Below are 24518 nucleotides of genomic sequence, written 5' to 3'. Positions count from 1 at the left end.
TCATTTTCCGTCAACCTAATGGGATACATGAAAATGCACATCAAAGTGCATCGATGGGAACAAGACCAACGTGGCTTTGTGGTTTGAAGTCAAACTACCAATTTATTAGGTACACCTCGGTCAAATTCCAGCTCTGCAACAAGTCTACTACAACTACTACTACAATTTCATTTAGCAGACGCTTTTGTCCAAAGCGACGTACAACACAAGCAAGAATTTAGTCCTCCCATTTAAGAGGTGAACATTTTCTGGAGGAGGTTGCGCTACATTGTCCTGAGATGTGCTTCTAACATTTGTCCGCATGATTTCAATTTAAAGTGGACAACATTCAGGGGCGCAATGCAATAATGACTGCGAGCACATACAACAGTGCGCTCGCCTCTCTATCCCTTTGTCCTCTTTCTCTGTCCTTTACAGCCATAAACTCAATTAAAAATGACTGAGCTGACTGGAACATGCAGTTCATTTCCACACAACCACACACTGTTATTAGCATGTTGACGTAATTCCGATCTGTAACAGGAGTTGCCCGTAACAGAGGGGAGATGCAGAGGAGGGAAGAGATGGCAGCAGGAAGCTCCATTTTTCCGATCGTGTGCTCTCGCTACAAAGGAGCCACATTTATGTCAAATAGAACACCCCAGATCCCCCCTCCTTTTTTTTTTGTTATCCTGAGTTTGTATACCTTCTACTCCACACAAATAAAACTCCCAGTGAGGCAGAGAGCACAAGCTAATGAAGTCATGGTCACCATGGTAACACTTCTCACGCCCCGCACCCCCCTCCCTTTTCCCTTTCGCCCTCTTTGATCCTTTACATCTTCCGAGAAGGTGAGTGGCGTTCCGTCTGCGTGTTGCTCTTCGACATCTTCCTTCAGACATACAGGCTCATGCTTGACTTTAATACTGTCAGTACATCCAGAGGGAGACAGTGATGCAACACCCGGCTGGTAGAGACAGAAGTGGGGGAGCAGAAAGAGGGTTGGGTCAAGTTTGCCACACGATTGACATGCTAAAAAAAACAACAACCAACTTTTAAAGTGAGCTTTGATCAGAACATTACGCGCACAGGTGGTCCCTCAACCCTCCGTTTCAACAGAAGACAAGAGCAACAGCTGCTGTTTAGTATGCATTTGTCTGTTGATTTATGAAGGAGGGATGAGGTAAGGAACATCGGTCACTGAGATGGATGAGATAGATGGGTGGTGGTGATTGATGAAGGGCTCAACTGGGCTGCACAAAAGAGAGAGAAAGAGAGAGACAAGGGAGGGGGCATGTATAAGATATCAGCCTGAAAACTAAAGGCAGAATATTTCCTCATGTTCAGCATTAGAAACTTGATCTTGATCCACTTGACCACACCCACCCACAATCCCCCGCGGCCTGCCCAGTCTGGGAGACAGTGACACTGCACTTTGGATGTGATCGAACCATGAAAACTGACGGGAGGACAGACAGATGAACGGAAGCTGGATTCTACCTCTCGGCCCCAGGTTTGGAAGGCTACATGGTCTGAGCAGCCCAAGAATTAAATATCTGAAATGTGCAATATAGTCCATAGTCATAAACACTGTTGTTGTTTTCACATGGTGCTGCATCAGCTATCTCATATCCCTTCCTGGTCAGGCTCCCATCCAAAAACTTGAAGGTCATGTGACCGAGGCCCCATGTGACTCCTTGCATATTTTCTTTCAACATTTTTCAAAAACCCTGCTTTTTAATGTGTCAGGTATTGTTGTCTCTTGATGGGATACAAAATTCGCCATTTTCATAAAAAAAGTTGTGTATGTTAAACCATAAAAATAAGGGACATTATACAAATTATGGAGGGACGCGACGTTCTAAGGCGAGACGCACACAAATGAAGCAACGTGCTTTTTTATTTCATAAAAATAAAGTATAAAAAAATTGTATCAGCATAGAAAAAATTCATCATCACTCATCTTGAAGTTTTTCTGATATTTAACTGAACAAATTACTCATTAAAATTCATGAACAAACAACTGTTCGCTTTCCAATGAGGGCTTGATCAGATGACCTACCCTACATCTGATTTTTGTTAATAAAACTGGATTTTATTTACCTAAAAGGTCAGCAAGAGCTGTCGGACTGCCTCGACGTGTCACAACCCACTGTAACTGATAGCAGTGAGGACCTGCTGGCATTGATCACACACTCTCCCTCTCCCTCACACACACACAGACAAACTGTTATTATGTAAGAGTGTTGTTTATTTTTAGAGAGCGCTATCAGAGGAAACGCCCACTCTCCCCAACCCAGGCTTTTGCTGATTGTGCTGGTTCCATCATGTAGTACACGGAGTACATATGGATGATGCTGCGTTAGCTTGAGGTATCAGACTGTCTGGATACATCTATATATCGATATATACATAGATGTATATAGATAGAGATATAAAGGGTGTACACATACATAAATATAGACACATATATAAACACACACACACGTGTGTATATAAAATGCTAAGGTCTACTTAGTGTAAAAAAGGGAACATATTTATTCTGAAAAGCCTCCACCATAGACACAATACACACGCGGGATTAATTAATTTAAATTACTTCATGTACCGCAGTGATAAAGTGATACATCCAATCACATTTTAATATAGCATCAATAATCCATATATATGAAAATATAACCACATGCATTATTGCTGGATGTCCTTATTTATGATATTCCTCATCAAACAGGATTTTGTTTTGATCTACAAATGCTGATCTGGTCACATGATTCTCAGCAATTACCAACATTTTCAGAGGGAAATAACAAGAATCTGAGTAACCGTCGAGTTGTATCATAACGTAGTACAGTATCAAACATTACTCACGTTTGAAAATGACTCACAAATAAGATTACGCATAACATTTGCCGTCTGTAATGATTACTTATTTGCAGGAGCTGGTTCTTTTTTTTGTTATTTTGAGACACATGTTGAACCATTTTGTTCATCAGTGTTTGCGTAGCTCGGGCAGCATAAACCTAGATGGAACAGCCCTGACCGGTCATTCATTCATTTTTTTGTTTGCTTTTAACCAATGCCCAGATTGTGGTGATTGAAGAGCGGTCATCCAGTGTTCAGGTCAACGAATTGGGACTTAACACAAACATGGTTACCAATATATTGCCACATTGTCCCGGATTTATTTTTGAAGCATTTATTTTTTTAGGTCAATGTAAAAAATTTGTGGAGAAACATGGAAGTAAAAGTTGTGATGAATGCAAAAGGCTAGACCTTAGCGACAATACCAGATAGACAACAGGCGTGGGGGGGGGGGGGGGGGGTATGGAGAGCAGCACTAAAGCATTAGAGGGAGAGAGAAAGACAGACAGAGAGGACAAGTAAGAGGGAAGTCAGAGGGAGGGAATATGGCAGAACGAAGGTTGCTGTCAGCCAAGGGACATGAAGACAGAATTCAAAATCAAGTCATTAAAAGCTGCGTTGTTGTAATAAGATTTTATATATATGTATATATATATATATATATATATATATATATATATATACATATATATATATGCCTTAAAATGGAGCACCAGCACCTGAGCCGCTGGGTTAAGGGAGGGATCTCTTCATTACTTATTAAAACAGCCACATAGGAACATCGTGTGGCTGACATTACACATGCCCTAATGAAATCTATACATACACCTCTTCCGTCAGCTCCTGTTCCAGTCTCAGTGCCTTTGATCAGCCCCCCCCCCCCCCCCCCCCCTCCCGTGGAACTGCAGACTGAATGCCAGGACCGCCCACCCACCCCTCCTCTTACAGCAACCCTCAATGGTCTCCTTGTTCAGAGCTAGTGTCCTAGAAGTGACACCCAACTTGCTGCTTTGTGCATCAACATGCATGGATGGGTGTGGAGTGGACGGAATGATAACGGGATGATGAGAAGTAATAAGAAAGTGAGGCCATAAACAAGAGGCTACTGCCGCATAGGTCCTTGTGGATGATCAGCATTCATAGGAACATGGAAAGGCTCCGACCGCAGCCACCCGAGATTGGACGAGGAACACGAGAGGGGGAACAAGTGGAAAAATCATTATCTGAGCTGTAAGGGTTGTTTCAGGTCAGATTATTACTGGCACAGAGAGCTCAAAGGCTGCACAAAAGAAACAGCAAACGCAGGTCTGCAGGAAAAAAAGGGGCTCTTTATTAATTTAAGCTTAGGGAGGGGACCTCCACTTTCACTGTGCCTCTAACTTGGGAGAGGAATCAGACTGCAGAAGCGTGTTAACTCTGTAAGCTGCTTTTAAAATTGTGGAACAGCTTGGGATGTGAATGACATGGTTCAGCAGTGGGAGGATATGGGGAGGGGGTAAGTCTCAGTATCTGGTCCTGTCGAAGTCACCCCCCCCTCCCAGAATCAGTCCTGAAAGTTATGCTGTTTCTATTATCACATATCTGCATCCTGTGCAAAAGTTGCCTGCAGTACTCACTCCTTACACCACCGTGCCACCTTGAGCCAGAAATCAATTTGTAATTTCAGATTAAAAAAATACATCAATGTATCCCCTTTTCTTCCCTGTTTCGTAATATCTGGTTACCTCAACGGTCGGCACGGTGGTGCAGTGGTCTGCACTGTTGCCTCACAACAAGAAGGTTCTGGGTTCGAGCCCAGGCTCCAGCACGGGATCTTTCTGTGTGAGTCTCCATGTTCTCCCCGTTCCTGTGTGGGTTCTCTCTGGTACTCCAGCTTCCTCCCACAGTCCAAAGACATCAAGAGGGGACGAGGCTGATTGATACTCTAAATTGACCTTAGGTGTGACTGTGAGTGTGAATGGTTGTCTGTCTCTATGTGTTGGTCCTGTGATGGACTGGTGACCTGTCCAGGGTGAACCCCGCCTCTCGCCTGAAGGCTGCTGGGATAGGCGATGCTTAACAGGATAAATGGTAGAAAAAGGATGGATGGATGGATGGATATCTCAACTTATTTTTGGTCCCCATTGTCAATAAAATTATCAAAACATCATGTGAATTAACTCTTTTACTTGTTGTTTAAATCACATACTTGGACAGACATTTTTTGTCCCAAGCTGCCAAATTAACCCCATATAAGAGTTAGCGTTTGTGCCACAGTGTAAAATAAACATTAACGTTTGCCATCACTTAAAACTTCAAATGGTCTTAAAATACAGTTTGACTTTTAGAAAAAAAAGGTATTTGCTGAAATACTGGCCAGATTTTTTAATCAAGTGGCATTTTGTTAGGAAGATTTAAGTTTTAAAAGTGCATATAATTAATCAATAATTTAATTGAGAATACAAATTCATATCAGAATTATTAGTTTTGTCCACACACCCCTTGTGGTTGTGTATTCATACAGGAAACAAATACGATGGACAGACAACCCAAAAAACATGATGCATCATAAACAACATAAAAAAAATGTTTAAACAAACCTCAACACCCTACTAGGCCTCGCTGGAAAGGTCTTACATTGTAGCACGTCATGACATGTGACCCTCAAGGACGATGGAAGGCCACAGGAACCTCCAACAAAGAACCAGACCCGATACAATCAATATAAAATTGAGCTTGCAGCTAAAAATATGTGCGGGCGAGCAGCTGAGAGGTGAATGATGAGCTCTGGAAATTGGAAAAGGGACAACAATAAAGGTAGCATTTAGTGATCTGACTGCACCGGCTCACATTACCAGCAGGCCAGGGCTCCATTTACATACAGCACGTGGGAGCGCGTGGTGCACCACTGCAATAAGACACTTCAATTTCCTTGTAATACTGTGTCAGATAAACTAGTTTTCCTGCTCTTACTGAGAATCTGTAAAACATGTGGCGACAATTTCTGTAACAAACCAATCAAAGATTTGGCCTGAGGCTCCAGCCCTGCTCTCATGATACAGACACACTGAAACAGAGACTTTGGCACAACTGGAAATGTAACGCACTCGTCTGGGGAGTGAGGATTTAATTGCAGACGAACACTCACACAGTTCCCTTCCTAACACACAATCCAATCCTGTACCTTTAAACTCAGTCAACAATTCTGCCAACTTCCTAAATAGTAGTAGTAGTATTAGCGGAGTACTGCCGTCAGCCCTCCAGGCTAATCCGGGATGCTGCAGCCAGCATTACCCTCACGTGTGCAGCCTCCTGGACTCCATCAGCCAACTCCTTGTTGGCTGCTTGTCTCAGACCTGCTAAATTCCCTTTCAGTACAGCTGCTATGCTCCAGGGTCTCAGGTACTCGGCCTCCCCCAGCGCCACCCACCGAGCCATAACAGAGACTGATGGCGAACGATACTGCATTCCACTCTTTGCAGAGGGAATAAAAGTTGCCAGTTACTTTATTGTCAAAGGTAAATGAATGCTGTCACACAATATCAATGCAACCAAGACACAACAGGGCTTTGAATGGTTCCCGTGCTCACTCATTTTCTCCATCAATGTTTCAGTAAATCTCTCTTCACTCTTCCAGCAGAAGTCTCCTGACTATAAATATTTGACCTCGTAAATAGCAAAAAGAGATAAAGAACTGAGAAGGCATTGGCCCAAGATTGTGTGACGAATCATAATTATTATTTTAAGTCGGTAAATACCAAATTCATTTATGTCAAAGAGTTTCCGTGTCGTAAATCTGACAGTTGATAACAAGTGGCTAACCAAGGCTACAGGAGTTTCAGCTCAAGGCTAGCTGTCCACGGCGTTGTTTGTTCACAGCATAGCAACGTTAGCTTTGTGCTTCTATCCAATGTCGGGTTTATTCGTTAGGGTCTACGGCGGTACGTTAGGTCCATTGTAGGGGAAAGAAAGACAGGATGGGGGTATATTTTCAAAATATAAACTCAGACTTCTTGAATTGTTATCTGGCAAACTCGCAAAAATAAAAACAATGTCAATTTGCCAGATAAAAACAAGCAAACTTACTTAAACTCCTCATGGCTTCAGGGCGAGGGCGTCCATGTTGATGGCACCGTCCAGGTCCACTGACAAAACTACGTCATCCCTGCAGTACTCTATTTTAAGACAATTACCTATCCATTATGGCTGCTACAGTGAACATTAAGGTCAAACATTTCTCAAACGAAGCAGCGTATCCTATTAAAAAAAATGGACTAAAACAATCAAGCACCTCCATCAAAGCACAGTTGAGATTGCAGTGATGACACGAACTGTGAGTGGTAGCCGTGACAAAGACATTCAAGGGCAGAAGTACACGGTGAAACACAGGTACGTCAGTCTTCTTTGATAGAATAACCACTCAGCTCACACACAGTTTCCATTACTGAACATCTGGGAGAAACCAGATTTGCAAATGTAGGTGGAACCGCACTCGAAGGACGGTCTTTCATGTGGACTCCATGGCTACAACCTTGGGTTTCTCTCTATGAAGCCCATGAACTTATCAGCCGAACGGCGGTGATGAACACCACGGAGGGAAAAAAAAAAAAAAAAAAACAGCTCTGTTCTCTGTCAAATCTCATCTTCTTCTTTTTGCCTTTTGAAAGTGTGTGTTTCTCAGGGGACGAGCAAATCTGGATCTGGATGAATTTCTTGGCTGTTCCTGCTGATTATTTCAAAATTGTTAAGGATTTTTCTTGAGAACTGTCTCTGAAGGACAACTCTGTTCCAGGGTTCTAAAAAAAGTGCCAACCTCTCCAACAGCCACTTGGAGCAAATTCAATTAATGGCATGATATATAAACACGCACAAGCGCGACATTCAGGATTGATTGAAGTAAGAACGATAAACTTTCCTCAGAGGGAGGCTGCTGTGGTGTCGCATGTAGCCTCACACTCTTGATCATCCTGGACATAATTTTATTTATTGTCTTGCCTGCTCAGATCATTTATTACATCACAGTCCACCTCGTCTCCAAGGACTCCACTAAATTAGGATGAAAAATCTGCAGATGTATGGCTGCTGGCTCTAAAGGGTGCTGAACATGCCACAATATTTAGGCTACAGCATGTCCATCATCCTGTCGCTGTCCCTGTATTTACTTTGTTCACACAGTCAACAGCAGCACAGTCTATGCACTGAGCGATGATGATGATGATGATGATGATGAGCCTCTACAGTGTGCTGCGACAGTGCCTGCATCATCACTACGACAAAATTCAGCCTGTGAGAGTGTTAAACTCAGCAGTCTTTGCTAGAATGAAGCATCAGGGAATGTTAGTTGTTGGCACTTTCTGTATCATCATTAAAGTTCCATAAAAAGTAACTACACAAAGTTAAGAGTTTATTGATTTTTTTTGTTTACGATTAAAGAATTAATCTTCAAAAGCTTATGCCACCAAGTGTCCTTGAGCAAGAATCCTGGCGAGAAAACACTGTTGTTTACATTTGTATGTTTATGTTACTTTTATTCAAAGAGACGGATTAGACCGTACTTGTCAAGCGTCAGTTTCTACAACCAAATGAAACACCCGCAGATGCTTCACGCTAAAACTGAGCTAGCTGCAGGGATGGCGAGAGGAGGAGCCAGCTGCAGGGATGGCGAGAGGAGGAGCCAGCTGCAGGGATGGCGAGAGGAGGAGCCAGCTGCACAGACATGAACTGAGCCGTGACGATGCTTGAACCTCAAGATCGGTGTGAAAGATTAGCAGCCTCTGCATTAATCACTTTATTTTAGAGAGTTTGTCAGTGAAATTCCATCCAAACCAGTCGTAACACCACAGTTGATGTTGCCACGGTGACCAATTTATGCTGATGTTAGGGATGACTGTCTTTTTTGTAGGCCAACTCACAAGTTAGCAGCGCCATGACTTCCCTTGACAAGCCAATGGGATTTTTACATTCAATTTTGAATTAAAGGCTCCATGGCAAACAAAAGTGAGGAAGTTCATTCGTAAAAGCAAAATAATTTCCACAAATGAACTGCTTTTCTTTGTTGGTGTGATGCTTTGATGTCCGCAACAACTTCTGTAGTTTTGTTTAGCTACTTGTTGGCGACTGCCCTTTTTGACAGTGTGACATTCACTGACACATTTGATGGTGCAGAATAAAATGTTAAAATATCTCAAGCTAGTGTGAACCACAGACCTTAGGTATTTAACTGAAAACCCACCATTCCAAAGTCCCACTGACAAGGAAACTAGACACATTAGCCCGACTCCTAACAGAGGGTAACATTTTAATTAAAAATTAAAGAAAATCACAATACACGTATCTTTCTTTTGATTTTGAGGGTAACGTGTGTAACACTGGTGATGTAAGATTCAATTCCTGATGCTCTAGATTCAGCGTTATTTTCCCAACGTACATGTGGGCTCCTACAGGGTCACGGCAGATGTTTCTATGATGAAATGCTGAGTCATTATTGAGTCAATCTCGGACATACAGTAATCAGCAGCTCAGGGTGCTCCACGCATCAGACAGCACAGTGCAGTCACAGGCTGTTCTCCTGCTTCGTCAACAAGGATACCTGAGGGGTTTCTTTAACTCGGGTCCTGCCCTCATTCTTGTTTTGGTCGATGTGAAAGATGAAAGACTGTGATGCCGTCTGACAGGTTTTTACTTTTCTTTTACATGCCTGTCTAATGAAAAATTGCATTTCTATTATGATGCCCCATGCTATTATTTAACTGGCTGCATAACAAGCTGCCATTTGTTTCACATTCAAAAGGCAGATTTAATCATGTATGGTTACATAAACCACTGAGATGCAGTGCGAAAAGACTGAATCGTAAATGAGATTGTGCTTGCATGCAAAATCCTTTCTTCTTTGGATAATTGGACGCAGGCACTCACTAGTTCAGTCACATCGGTTCTTTCAGCTACATTTTGGTCATTATGCCGCAGTTCCACTCTGACTGAAATGTAATGGAAATGGACTCAAATCAGGCGGGACTAGGAGGGGTGTTGCAAAACATCTCGAATCAAATAGAAAGAAATCAATTCTTTTTTTCTTTTTTTAAAAAAATATTTTGCAGCATTATTGAATGAATCAAATCCAAACATTGTCACTTTTTGTGACGTGCATGCATTAGTCTGCCATTTCTTGTAAAACCCCAACAGTCAAACACTGCAGAATTTGCAGGTGCTCGTCGCTGTTTGCAGCTTTAAACACGGCCCCGAATATGAAAAAGCCAGGAGACAAAAGTTTGCATCAGCAGAGATTTTTTTTCCTCCCTGAGTGCTTTCTAGTTTATGATGAAGTGTTGTTGTTTTTTTTTTCCCTCAACTCCTCCAGACATTCTGCAGCACCAACATTACCCTTCAGTCATTTCTGACCTATAATGTCAACCGTGTTCTTGCTAGAGGCCAACAGAAACTGCTGGCTTGATTGTGTGCTAACACGTCAGTCTCTGCTCCTCTGGGCATTCCGCTGCAGAGAGCTGCTTTCAATGCAGCAGCAATATCCACAAACTGCAGATTTTAATGTCCTGCTATCCCCTAATGATCCAAAAGGAAATACAACAAAGCAGTTGATAACTGTAAGCACTAAAATTCCAGCAACGGTATCCTGTATAGCGGCTGTTATCACTCAACCAAGTGCTCAACTTTAAACTAATCCAGACAAAAAAAAATCAATGACGCGTCTGTATCTGTGTTGGGAGTCACTGTAGGAAGTGACCCTCCATGCCACATCCCGTCTACTGAAATAATCTCTGTGTGGCGGGTGAAGCGAAAGCTCAGGTGCTGTGTTTGGATAAGGAGGAGAAGCCACTGGCCTCCATATTCATACAACAGAGTCTTTGAATTCATGCAGGAGCTCGAGACTTTCCCTCGTAGCTGCAGCTCATTGTGTAGCTTTGACTTACATCTTCGCATCCTGATTGAAACGCTTTAAGCAACTTCTCAGAAAGGTGTTTTTTAACACTATATTGAAGTGTTCTCCATTTTTTGGGAATAATTAAAACTCAACAGGTTTAGGAAAGGTTTTCCAGGACCCAGTTAGCCTTTTTGCCATTTTCCATAGTTGTATTCCAATTCATGTGTGGCTGCACAGAGGGCTGCAGCTGGAAACTTTGAGCCCAGAGGTGGTAATTTGCACGATATATCTTCTTATTTCTCATACGTCTGCTTGTCTATGATTCCTCTTTGGCCGGCCAGATTGCAGTGTGCAGCTGCTCTCTTCCTCTACGTTTTCAGTTAATGAGTTCTTGTATTACTCGTATCCTGACATTTGACTGATTAGTCAAAGGCTACCAAGCACTTTTCATGTTTGTGATAATGGGCCTTGTGCCTCCGTACCCAATTACTGTGTCCATATCCCTGCTAGCCATTCATGTGAGAATAATTAGCTAAAAGAAAGGCTGATCACGTGAGTGGACCCATGATCTCTACAACCAGTCTGTCTATCAAATATATTTTGGATCTGTTTGAATCATATTGAATAATGGGACCACAAGCATACGTCTGATTGTTTGTTAGAAAGCTACGTCATGAATTACAGGATGGGTTTGGAGTAAATTTTGGGGGAAGATGGGAAATATTACCCGAAACCAGCAATTAACTTTTTCAGGTGGTCTGGGTCAACTAATACATGCTGGTTCCTGAAGATTGTTCTTGGGTCATTGGCAGGAAATGTCGTGAAAAAAAACCTGGTCCGTAATGTGAGTAACAATAGTGGCTGCAGTCAATAATCACTGCAATCAACTGGAGCAGCCACACTAACCATATCCAAAGAAATGCTCCTGCCGACATGTAAAATTAAAGAATCTCCATAGAAACAACTCAGTTTTCTCTGTGGCCCAAATTTTAAAAAGGCCTCAACACGACTTATTTAATCTTCCTCCAGCGTTTATGGATGATCGGTTGATGGTCTTTTGAAAACCTTTACAATACCAAGTGAAGAAAATGATGCTGCCATCAATTCAAGTTTTTTTGGGGGGATCTAACTTAAATGAAACGCTGACTGAATCACACAAACAATTAATAAAACTTGGCAATCAGCCAAATCATTGGCATTAGCATATTTGGCTCTGCGTGACCTTGTGGATACCATGATTAGCATCATTAGCCCCAGCAACATTCGCAATCGCAACATTGACATGAGCAACATTAGCATTGTTAGCATTAGCAATGGTCAAATAAGACTAGCAGTAACTTGTGCAACCAAAGGATCAACACTCCTACCAGTGTTTGTTACGTCTCCCTCCAGTTTGTTTCCACGAGGTCACACAGAGCAGACTTTCCTCCCACTCTCTGGATTTATTTTTTTTACCTCTCGTGTTACAATTCCTCTTCCTGTTATAGCTTCCTTGGTTGGTCCACTTCCTTCATATGCCTCAATAAAAGCTTCCTTATCAGCGTAAAAGCCTCTGTTGTTGTTGGATTTGATGGCAAAACGGTAAAATTTCAATCAAATTCCTTGAGTGGACGTGAGACATATCTTTAATCATATCTTACTTGCAGAGGCCAATTTTCAATTAAATATAGAGGTTGCAAATTCTGGAATGGCTTTTCTCACCTGATGAAAAAATGTTCCTCTACAAATGGTTATCAAAGATGTTTAAAGGATCATTTAATTTCTGTTTTGAAATAGTTTTCTTTTTCATGTTGTTTGGGTGTGATTGTTTTATAATTATTTCATTGATTCCTTTGTTTTTGTCTTTTGTCATTATCCCTGGAGTTACTGCCATTACAGTTCATCATATAACTCACATATTCTCGTACACACACACACACATTTTCAATTTTAATATTTTCTTTTTCCTCTTTCTTTTTTCTAGTTGCCTTTTGGGTTTTTTGCCTCTCCCCCTGCTACTTATAATTTGTTATCTTTCTTTCTTTGTTCACTTTTTAAACTGCAAAAATTAAAAAAATTAAAAAAAACCTGCATATTTTGAATGAACTTGTAGAGGTGGTGTGTTTTAATCAGAGGGATAGGTGCACAGAGATGTACAGTATGGGTCACTCGACCAGTTTTTCCACAAATAAGACAAAACTTTATGAATAGATTTTGATCCTACTATGTTCATATTCTCTATCCATGTATGGAGATATACACTATTTGTGATTTCTCGTTCAATTCTTTCATTATTCTCCTGCTCCAGTCTAGGCCATGTCAGTTGCTCTGTTCGCAGAATTAAAATATCGAGTCACTAAGGTTGTTTTTGAAGAGATCCAACCAATAATGAAATAAAATCCTGATCAACCCGAGTTCTGGTTTCCACCTTTATCCATCAATCTCTTCATCAGAGTAGAGTCGGGTCCTCGTATTCCTCTTTGTATCTGCTCTGGCGTGATAATGAAAAATAACGAGTGTGTCTGCGTAGCATGGATTGATATATTAAGCTTGTTGCTGTGTGAGGGTAACGACGACGTTTATGAATGAGTGAAACAAATCTAAGCATTAGCTTGCTATTTAGACAAATTGTAATCATCTTGCCACGCTAAGAATTATGTAACGGCAGAAGAAAAAAACATGATTTGCAAGATGTATAATGTGAAAATTGTACATTCTTACTGTGAGATCAGCAATCTCTGCTATTGCATGAATCGGTAATGTCACTGCTGTCAGCCTGGCATAGTGATTTACAGTTTCAGCATTAAAAGAGGTGTCAACATCTGAAACAAATGGTCCAGGAGTTAATATGCTGGCAAGCAAAAAAAAAAAAAAAAAACCCAAAAAACATACCAGCCATATTTTCAAGGACAACATTTTTGCGTACATTAAATCCTTGTTTTAATGAGAGAATATTTCTCAAAAGGTGAAAAGCAGCAGAGAAGTTCAGGGGTATAATTGAAACCCTGAAGCAGAGATAAGATTCATCCGAAGGGCGCTTGGAGTTGCTGTAACTCTTGGGGGGACCGGGTGAAAGCAAATAGGATATTTCTAGATGTTTAATCAACACCTTTGTGTGTGTGTGTGTGTGTGTGTGTGTGTGTGTGTGTGTGTGTGTGTGTGTGTGTGTGTGTGTGCGCGCGCGCGCACGCGCAGGATTGAGTCACACACACACATATTTGCTGCCAGGCAAACACACACTGAGAGACTGACTGAGATCTTGTCTTGATTCCAGACCCTTTGGCAGTAACAAAGGTTGTGGTGTGTTAATGTTTTACTCACTCTACCAGTCGACCTGCCAAGTTCTTAAAAATGCACCGTGGAGAATAACTGCTTGTGCAAACACAACCCATCTCTCTCTCTCTCTCTCTCTCTCTCTCTCTCTCTCTCTTTCTCTTTCCTGACATTTTTCAATAACTGTCCCTCATGCACGCTATTCTTTTCCCTTTTGCTGAGTCATGGTGGCAGATATGAAATGCATTATTTATTGATTCAGGGACGAGGTGTTTGCTAGTGAGCTGGTGAGAAAGGACCAAACTGAAGTGGAATTGCTTCTGAGAACTGGGCTTTTCTGTCAACCCACCTGAGTTCTGCTTGGCAGTGAGGGACTCTCTGGGTCTGTTGCCGGGTAGAAGCGCGTCTCCACCCCACGCTGTGATTGGCTGATGCCGCCTTTATGGCCCCACCTCTTGCAATACTGGTGTCTTCTTTGAGCGGAGCCATCTGTCACAAATATGCAAAGGCAGCAGGCCTGGAAAATGCTCCACGGCCGAGCACCTGTGTTTCCTTGCTGCCACAACTCATTTTCATAGCTACGCAAAGTTTTGAAAGGCATTCTCTTTCACTCTCTGTGCTCCCTCCGCATCTGAGAAAGTTGGCAGAACCTTTAACTACTTTCTCCCCCGAGGACAGACACTTGTTTTTACCGGCGGAGAAGAGACAGACGATGTGACCCACTAAAAAAATCACTTGACAGTGAGGGAGAGAACATGGCGCTGCTCGCGGAGCGTGACAGAAAGGAGCTCATCTAGCAGGTTCAACTTGTCTTTTGTCAACTGTACAACATCATTTGGCGAGCGGCTGTGTTGACCAATCCAATACTAGCGAGTGCTAGTGGTAGATTGCTTTGAGGCCTGAATGCCTAGTCTTACCATTTACCTTGAGATCATATTTCATATTGTCATCGTTACCAGAAAATACTGTCAACACACACACACACACACACAACTAACTTGGTATCAGGTGATTTATTTTATGCAGGCACAGTATATTTGATCAGGATGATCTCACAGAAAATACGTTAAATCACCACATCATCTAAACATCTACACAGCAACAGTCAAGAAACAATGACGTTGTTAAGATTCTGTTTCGAGGTGGAGACACAAATTTTCTTGGTCAACAAAGTCATACAACAGACGGCGGTTATTGTTGTGTGTTATTGTGATGAGAGAATCTGCATCAGGAGGCAGAACTGGGTGGTGGCTCTTACGGAGAAATGCCCGGCATCGCAGCACAAGACGGTTTGAGTTCTGTTTACAGAAGCATTTCCCAACTTAAACCTGACGGAGTGAAGTGTTTTTCTGTGCCTGATTCCAGCCAGAGCTCGACTATATTGACAAATCCCCTTTTACTTATTCACCGACACACTGAACAAGTAAAAAATAGAATAGGGATTGAGTGTGTCCACGATTTAAAAAAAAAAAAATGCCTTGAATGATTTTCTAAAGGCTTTGTTTCTGTGGTTCTGGTCTACATACTCTGGAGGTCATTTTCATGGTCTTTTCATCCATTTCCAGGGTTATCTCTGATATTCTGATAACCTTGACTGTTAAGCCTGTACTGCACATTCTTATAGTTACGTGTGTAGGAGAAAGTATCCGTAGGCATAACTGGAATAACTCCCACACACTGTTGATTTACACTCCAAAAACCTTATTGAAGGCGCAACTTCTTGGCCTGTAGGCCTTCATCACACTTTCCCTGAAGTTCGAGATTTTACCTGTGCAGGAGAGGACAAAACTTTTGCGTGTTATTATTATGAACTGAAAGGTTTCAATTGATTTTTTTTCATGGCAGATACTTAGTTTCCACAGGGAAAGCAGAGGTGTTCCTAATCGCATCGATCTTTTCAGGTGTGTCAGTCATGACCCAGCACGCACGAGAAGGCACAGCCTATTGGAATGCAGCCCATTCGTTTCCACAGTGTTTGACATTTCAAAAAATGTTCCATGATTGCTGTAATATACCAAAAACTGTGGGCAGTCATTCAGGGTTCCGTGTCCATCTGTTTCTTGCACCAACAGTACAAGGCTGCTTGAACTGGAGTGCACCCAGGTGTGAGATTGCATAATGTAATCCTCCCTCAAACGGCATTGCTGTACATTCGGATTCTCCAGAAAGTGGAGATGTTGTTGTAAAGCATGTACAAGCTGGCTCTGTCCTCGCATCTCATCTTATGCCATCTGCCCCTCCATCACGATATGAAACCTCCAACACACTTCTTTCATCCTAATCCCTCTCTGCCTCTCTCTCTACCTCTAATTAGTTGGCATGATTATCCCAGAAATCTGTGTTGTATCACAGATGAGATGGAGGCTGTATGTTGTTGTTGTCCCAAATTCTAATCCCTTAGAATCAGGACACTGTTGATTCAAGGAACTGATAATCATGTTACATAATGCAGCAGAAATATTATATATATATATACAGTACAGTGCCAGGAAGTTGAGTTGCTCACAACCATTCTAACGAACTAGGAAAGACTAACTTCCTTAGCGTGATTGGAGAGTGAAAAAAAGTGCACGTCAATTTATATACTGCTGACTTGTCTAAACTATAGCCAGGTAATGAGGGAAGTAGTTTCGTACTGTAACGCCATGTGACTTCCAGCCCTCTTCCTCCCAACGCTAGTGTGTTCAGGTGGGAACAAATACTGCATTCGTGAGCAGCTGGAAAGAGGGACAGTTCCAATGTAAGGGGGGAGGGGGGGGACTGGATTATCTTACAAGGAAAGTGGGAGAATTTTGAGAGCTCCAAGAAGTTGGTTTGATGTCACTTGACAGGGCAGTGACAGCTTTCAGAATTTTGTTTCTGTCTAGTTTTTATTGCAATGTCAGCCTTCCGGCTAGCTATGAATTGTTACCTTACTCTCAAAGTTTATAACCTGACCTCCTGAGCTTTATTTCACTTCATTTATGAACAATGATGTTGTAGAACCTTTCCAAACGGCGCTTTTGCTACTTTCTAGCTGAGTGAACGCAGTACGAGCGTGAATTTGGAGTAGACGTCTAGAAGCAAGTAAGTGAGAGTGACAGTGTTATTTCTGTGTCTTAAATCCATCACCACTTTTGTTTCAGACAAAATAAATACAGCAAGGGCACCTTTCAAGTTCAATTCTCATAAAGTTCAAATGATTTTTGTCTCATGCAATAACAGAATGCTACAAAGTCCTGAAAATATGCACACTTCATCGGCTGTGACAGCTCCACAGCTCTGCAAATAGTCAACCAGAAAATGAAATGTTTGACAGAACATGCTGGGAGTAGAGCCTAATCCTTCCACACACAAGGGCCAGCTGTTTGGAACAAATGGTATCACAAAATTATGTTGAAAAAAAACAGAACAAATCTTACACTGTGTTCAGAATTTATGTTATTTGGTCTTTGCGGTTAAATGCCTGATAGCAAATCAGCCTTGGCATGGATCAGGACCACATTTGGTTGTAGAGTGACGGCCAATTGTGCCGTATGGGTGTGGTTCTGAATGAGAGCTAAATCATATCAACCACATACATTCTGTCGTAACCAGAAGACATGTTTTTGTTGTTGTTGTTGTTGTTGTTTTACCAAGGATGGAGCTGAGAGCACAGCGAAACAGACCCAAAGCTGCCCTTATTCTCTAGTTTAGAGTTTATCAGTAGTTACAGGAAAACAAAGCTAAAGCAAATTTGACATTTTTTGTCATGTTTGCACAGTTTACTTGCAGATGAATATGTTAATCCTTATCCTGCTATTAGGCAAAACAGCAAGTTGTCTAAACAGTAAGTGGAAGTTGTCTTTCTCCCTAATGGGCCCTCTTCCAAAGGGCACTGCATCAGTTGGCCTGACTCTGGCATTTATCTCCCCCATAATACACACACAGCCACTCTCACACACACACACACACACACACACACACACACACACACACACACACACCTGCTGCTGCTAAACGCACACACACAGAAGCTGCCAATGTCTTGAAGCGAGGGTACAAATGGCGGAGGAGCTCCATATCCAGGATGTGCAGCCGCGAGACTCATCCAGCTGTCTTCTGCATGTCCTTGCGTCCGGCAGTGTAAAGACCCTAGCAGGATGGGACCCGTTTGCTAGCAAAAACATAAATGAAACAGCACAACACAAATATTAGCCCACAATGCACAGCTCCTTGAGGAAAAGTAGAAATACCTAGATAAAGTTGTCAATATTCTACTTCAGTGTAAGTAGAGAAGTATTTGATATTAAGATTAGTTAAGTATCATAATTAAAAGTTCACATTCTGCATGACGTTTTTGCCTGTTGAAGGGAGCATTCGATGTGGCACCACTGACCTCTGAGGGTCATGCTGATTTGGTGTGTGTGTTTTCTATTTGTGCTGCCGATTGGGTTCATACAAATGTACTGAGCTGAAAAATACAATGTTTCCTTTGAAATGTAGTGGAGTCAAAAAGGAAATTTGTTACTAATCATACTAAATATAACCGCCCGTCATATTAAAGAAATATGTTGCATGTGATGGGTCACCATAGGATTTGATCACCAAATATCCAAATATTGGCAATACAAAAGCTGTAGATTCTTGTGAATTAAATATTGTGATATATTGCCGCATCGATGTTATTGCACAGCCTGAAGGATAAGCTGATCAGAGGTTTAATTATGCAAAAGGGAGAGTGTGCGTGTGTGTGTGTGTGTGTGTGTGTGAGCGTGTGTGTGTGCGTGCGGGGGGTTGAAAATTTTCCTCTAAAACTGGCTGTTCTTCCGCTGCGACAGTGAAACCCAGACAGTTTTAAATTTATCGGTGTAGTGCAGAGTGAAGCATGTGATCTTTGTATGACAGGGAGATAAAGCCTGCAGTCAGAATTATCCCGGCATCCCTTTAATGTTTTATTCATCCTGTTGCACGCTGTCGCTTTATGTGACAAGAAAAACGGTTTCTCACTAGGAGATGTCCTTTTTCCTCTAACGCTAGCCCTCCACGCTAGCTGTGGAAAAGAGACCCAACCAACATGAGGAAAACACCAGGTGATTTCTCAGTCATCAACTAGCAAGCAACCAAGGTCAAAGATCTGGAAAAATCCACATGCTCGACAAGCGAAGGGTCACCGCTGACTTATCACAGGTCGGAGCAGACCGTACTCCTGCTCCTTGACCGCAGGAGTGCACTTTGGCATTTCCTCTCTCTCTCTCTCTCTCTCTCTCTCTCTCTCAGGACCACCTGGCATCCAGCAACACGCCTCCCTTCCATCTGTTCTCATTCTCAAGCCGAGGTAACACCGAGACACAGATGAAGAGGTCAAAAATAGGAGAAGGAAGAGTAAACAGGTCAGCAATGACAGCAGCTGAGTGTCTTTAATCACCGTTAATGAAAAGAACAACAGCACTCGTGATAAAATCAGCAAACCTTTGAGCTACAGGAGGAGAAATAATCACTGAGGTCCATTTAAGAAAGTTTGTAATGTCACGCAAACTGACCGTAATCCATTGAGATAAATATCATTAGAGAACTTCTTACTGTATACGTGACAAACGTCACAAACAGCAGTCACGACTCGCCAATGTATTGATCGGCTTTGCCTTTTTTTTATTGATTCAGATTAAAGCACTTTTGCTATCTGTCAACCATCCATCATTTTTTACGATTCAATCTAAGGAAGTGGCTTTTCATTTTGATATGTCGAGGTCTTGACCAGCTTGTTTTCGCCGGATTAATGAAGAGGTCTGGATAGAGTGTGTTCACAGGCGAGCGCTGTTGTAATTGAAAATCACAATTTAAGACATGAAAGTAATGTGCGTTTTTTTGTTGTGTGTGTGTGTGTGTGGCCCCTCTCAGATGTCAGAGACACAACCTGGCAGTTTAATGTCTCCATGAATATGTGCAGCTCAAGTGATCTGTGAGGGAACACAGCACCAGAATGGTGGAGCAGCAGTAGAGATGTAAATGAAGGAAGGCGTAAATACATAGAGGAGCCGCGCATCACAAGATTTAGACTTCACATCTTTGAATGCCTCAGTCGAGGTTCAATCTGCCACATTTGTAGGACAACCACTGCTGGAAAAAGCTGTCAGATTTTTGTTTCTGCATAATAAATTCATGTGGAGCGGCTGTGCGGTGGAGCGGCCGTGCGGAGGAGCGACGTCAGGCTACGTTACATGAAACAAGCCATAGAAACAATGCAGCACACCTTATTTTCCACCATGCAGCCTATTTGGGGCATCTTCTTTATTAATGTCGTTGGAAACAAGGAGAGCTGCTAAAGCTTCAGCCGGCCAAATATTTGAACCAGGACATTCACACTTGCGTGTGAACCCAAACCCCTCGGTAACTGGGTCGCCCTGCGTCCTGTCACTCTGTTTTTCAGCAGCAGGTTTTGTTTGTGAACCCAGAATGTTCTTATTTTAGAACAGGCCTGCATGCTTTATGGAACACAATACAAAAGTTTTGCTGCGATATTTTACATTCTAGTCGCTCCTGGACTTTGCTGGGATGACCGCCGTTCTGACGCATGTGGCGTTATGTCTCAATCAGCTTATTTTGACGCACACTTAGAATTATCAGATTAAAGCAAAGGTTTTAAACAAACAGTCACGTCTTTTTGCAAAAAAGGATTTCAAGATTGCATGAAGTGTGTTTATAAAAGGGTAATGCACAAAATGGAAGGTTTTTTGTTTTGTTTTTTAGTGCAGTTTAGTGTAATGAATCTGACCTACATGACGACAAACCCCTAGTTGCCCGACTAAAAGCCCAGAAGTTGTTTTCTTTTAGGATAGATGAACATTTTAAGGATATTTATCATTTCAAGACAAAAGGTTTGAACTGTAACACTCTGAGGTTGTTGCCATCAAAACATTTTGTGGTTGTAAAAAGTTCCTCACAGAGTTGTTTATAGACAAGATTAATACGCATTCCTGAAAATGGCATTAAAACGTGTTACCTGTTAGCAGGGATATCTTTCTTCCTTAGCAACAAGGTGTAAATACCCTGCAGGTAAATCAACAACAGTGGGCGGCAGGAGGGACACCTCGTTTACCAGCTACAATAAACTTTCAAAGAGCAAGGAAGGGGGAAAAAAAAGACGACTACCATCCACGAGATTACTGGCCTCCTGGCTATGATGCCAGGCAGCCAAAAACAACAGCAGGAGCTCTCCTATCTTGTCTTCAGATCTTCTCGACATTCTTTCCATTCATAGTTTTGCAGAGCCAGCCGTGATTGTGTGGAAACAGGACTGCATGTCAGGAGAGAAATAATTCAACTTCGAAAATACTTCACTACGAGATGCAGCTAAATTACGCGAGGGTTCAAACGGACGTCGTTCGAAGATGAGACAGGAGCTCCTTTTAGTTCATTCGTAGGAACCTCACTGGATCCTGGACCTCCGAATGAAAACGGACCTGCTCACAAAGCATATGAGAACCCATAAACCTGATAAGTAAAACTGAACCAGCCAATCCCCCCAAAATACCTAACATTACCAAAACTTAAATATTATGTATTTATTGATTTAAAAAAAAAAATACTGGTTAAACTGCATTTTATTTACGTTGATTAAACATTGGACATTGCGGTTAATTTCTTCAAATTTTGATTTGTGTTTTTCTATATTTGAGTGACATTTTATTGATTTATTTAATGTAAAGTCTGAAGCAGAAATACAAACAACATTCATGGAAAATGTGTATTTTACATTTGTCACTGAATTGTTTTTTTTTCTGTTATTTGCTGCAGTAGCGTATGGTTACTTGTTGTTGTTCCATTCATATTTATATGTATCTAAGTTGAATATTTATCACCAAGAACTACGAGAAACAATTTTGACTCCTGTATGTCTTGTACATGCAGTGTTTTGACAATCAAGCTTTGACTTTGATGTGAATTGCAAACAAGGACTTTTTAATTTAAGAATTCTTTCTCTCTACACGCATTTTAAACCGGAATTCCAGCCAGAAAACATATTCAGCATTGTTTTTTGTATCATTTTTACACTTTTGGATGAAATGATTACTCCGTACCGTACAGACACACTTCCGTAATGGACACTGGAGTCACTGGGCGGCTGCAGTAAAGGCAGAGAGTGATGGGCTCGCTGGAGGTGAACCAGTGGATATATATTACCCCCCAGCTCTGATTCATATTAGTGCCATAAAGCAGGGCGAGGGCACTTTCAGAGAGGAGGGGTATAAATCCCATGTATACAGAGCTCATGGAGATAAAAATCTGCTGCTGACTCCAACACATTTTTAAACCCTCTTTTTGTTTTGTTTTGATGCTGCACTGTTTCTCTTTTGAGCTAAAACAACCACCAAAGTTCCAATTTAATCTGTTTTCAGATGCAGAGTATAATCCAGGTGACCTTCACGGTATTAAGGCGTGTCCATCCAATCTTTTCGTCTCCCGGGAGACTGTCATAAAGCACACGGCGCTCTGACACCTCAGCAAGCGAGGTGCAGATGTGAGAGTTATGATGTGCTGTAAAATGATCTAAACCTGACTGACTGAGCACGGAGCAGTGTGTTCGTGTGCGTGTGTGTGTGTGTGTGTGTGTGTGTGTGTATTCTATTTCATGCAGGCTTCACCCTCAAGCAGCAACTGACCTCTGCAATGAAACTTAACAATCCTTTAAATTTATCCATACAAAAGGAAAACTATGTGATCACACCTATCATCTACTTTTCATAAGTTCTGTCAGACTGCTACTAATGTCGTTTCACTGCTGGTAGATGTCGATCAAAATCAGATGTTGCAAAGTCTCGCCAATAACATATTGTCCTGCTATTGAAAATGACGGAGCCTTGCCATCACCTCCATCGTGTCCCTCTCAAGTGGGGAATTGTTTTCACGTACTGTCGCCTGTCAGTACTTAGAGCTGAATTTCTGCTGTGACACTAGGACTAATCTGACGCTCACAGAATGTATTTATTTAAGTAATCAAAGGAGAAACTTTAGTAAAAACTATTAAAATGGCATTATAATCATGTATTTATCAATATGTAATGCATTATTCATTTAACATTACATTAACTGTGTGTTTTTATACCATTACTGTCCCTTCTTCGGTAGCCTGCAGCTAACTTATATGAATGCTACAGTGAATTGTTGGGTGTAAATTCATTGAAGGAGTGTGGTGCTGGACCTGCTCTACTTGTAAAGTCCCATGAGATAACTTTTGTTGTGAGTTGAACAAATCACATTGACTTGACTTGAATTACATTAATGCTAATAATAGTGGTCTGGCTTTGCTAACAGTGGTAAATTAACGTTAGCAGCACTCCTAGTAGCTTGTGGGTGTAGCATTAGCTCATCTGGAGCTACCAAAGCCATTTACGACATTAACACCGACTTAGTTAACTTACTTAGATATGCTGATTGTCTTAAAGTCCCATAATTCCTTGTGCCGCACCACTCACTTCAGCCAATGTTTTGATCAGTGCTCTCACAGTTTACAGAGTAATGGCAACTTGTGAGAAGTAGAATCCCGTCACTGTGTTACATTCTTCATTAGTGCATCCCGTAATAAACTCACTGGCTGTGCTCCAGTAGTTCATAGCAAACTTTCACTTTATGTCACAAGTCAAGGAGAGTAAAGGAGGACATGTTTCGTCTCTGTTATCATGATATCTAGCAAGCGTTCACCCAGTCGAGTAAATCTAATCTTAATCTATTCTGCTGTTTGAGGTTTTCCTCCACGTCACTCAGACAATCTGAGCTTAGATTAGAAGGGAAAGCGTCAGCGAGGAAACATGAAATCAGATCCACTCACTGGCCGCTACATGTTGAAGCTACTGCATCACACGATACGTTATTAGATTATTTCTAGTTCTGCACTGGGAAACTCAAATGGAGTTTACGATGGAATTCGTAAGGGAATATCACAGTGGTATAATGTTTCTTGACACTGCGAAGCCCGGATAAAAGCCTGTATGTCTATAAATATAATTAAAATACTTTTACCAACCTTTTAGCTATTCATCACATAAATGTAGTGAGGAATGGAGGTTTTCAGGCTTTTTTATGGATCAGACAGCCAAATCAAGTGGTTTTTTTTTATGGGAATGAACAGTTTTGTTTAAAAAAAAAAACTGACTGTGGACTCTATCAACCCTAAAAGTTCATAGAAATCAACATCAGGGAAATTTCTTCCGTAACTTTTACATCTACAGTAATTAAAAGTCCAATTACTTACCAATTCGACTCAAGGAGTTTTGTGGTTTAAAGTTACTTAACAAAATTTGCAGGCAAACACAATACATATGTGTCTCTATGGCAGAACAATTAATGCCAACTGAATTGTTAGTGTACGCTTTATTTCTTTTGAAAGATAATGCTTTGTGAAATCCTTAGAAATGAAAAAAGCACATTAACAACAGATTTTGCATGAACAAGAGTGCAGAGATTCGGTTCTCACCTAAAATAAATGCCAAATAAAAAAATGACTGTTGGGCTTTTTGTGCAAACTAAGTGAGCTTGAAAGGGTTACTGAAGGAGACTTGATGTTCTGACAGTAATAACTGTGATGAAGTGGGAGAGGAAGAGAGCCAGA

The 24518-nt window shown here is 41.5% G+C and overlaps 1 long non-coding RNA gene across 1 annotated transcript; it reads right to left on the bottom strand.

Moving 5' to 3' along the window:
* On the bottom strand, positions 1 to 2200 carry LOC147245251 (uncharacterized). The gene is made up of 3 exons (XR_015110150.1): positions 2083 to 2200; positions 1063 to 1232; positions 1 to 946 (listed from the first exon to the last, which is right to left on the bottom strand). It is a non-coding gene; the product is annotated as an uncharacterized LOC147245251 (long non-coding RNA).
* Positions 2201 to 24518: the final 22318 nt, after the last annotated feature.

This window comes from Aulostomus chinensis, chromosome 18, assembly GCF_037954235.1.
Source record: "Aulostomus chinensis isolate RoL2024-O1b breed Wild chromosome 18, RoL_Achi_v1.0, whole genome shotgun sequence".
In the NCBI taxonomy this organism is placed as follows: domain Eukaryota; kingdom Metazoa; phylum Chordata; class Actinopteri; order Syngnathiformes; family Aulostomidae; genus Aulostomus; species Aulostomus chinensis.
This window is presented reverse-complemented; position numbering and strand designations above follow the sequence as displayed.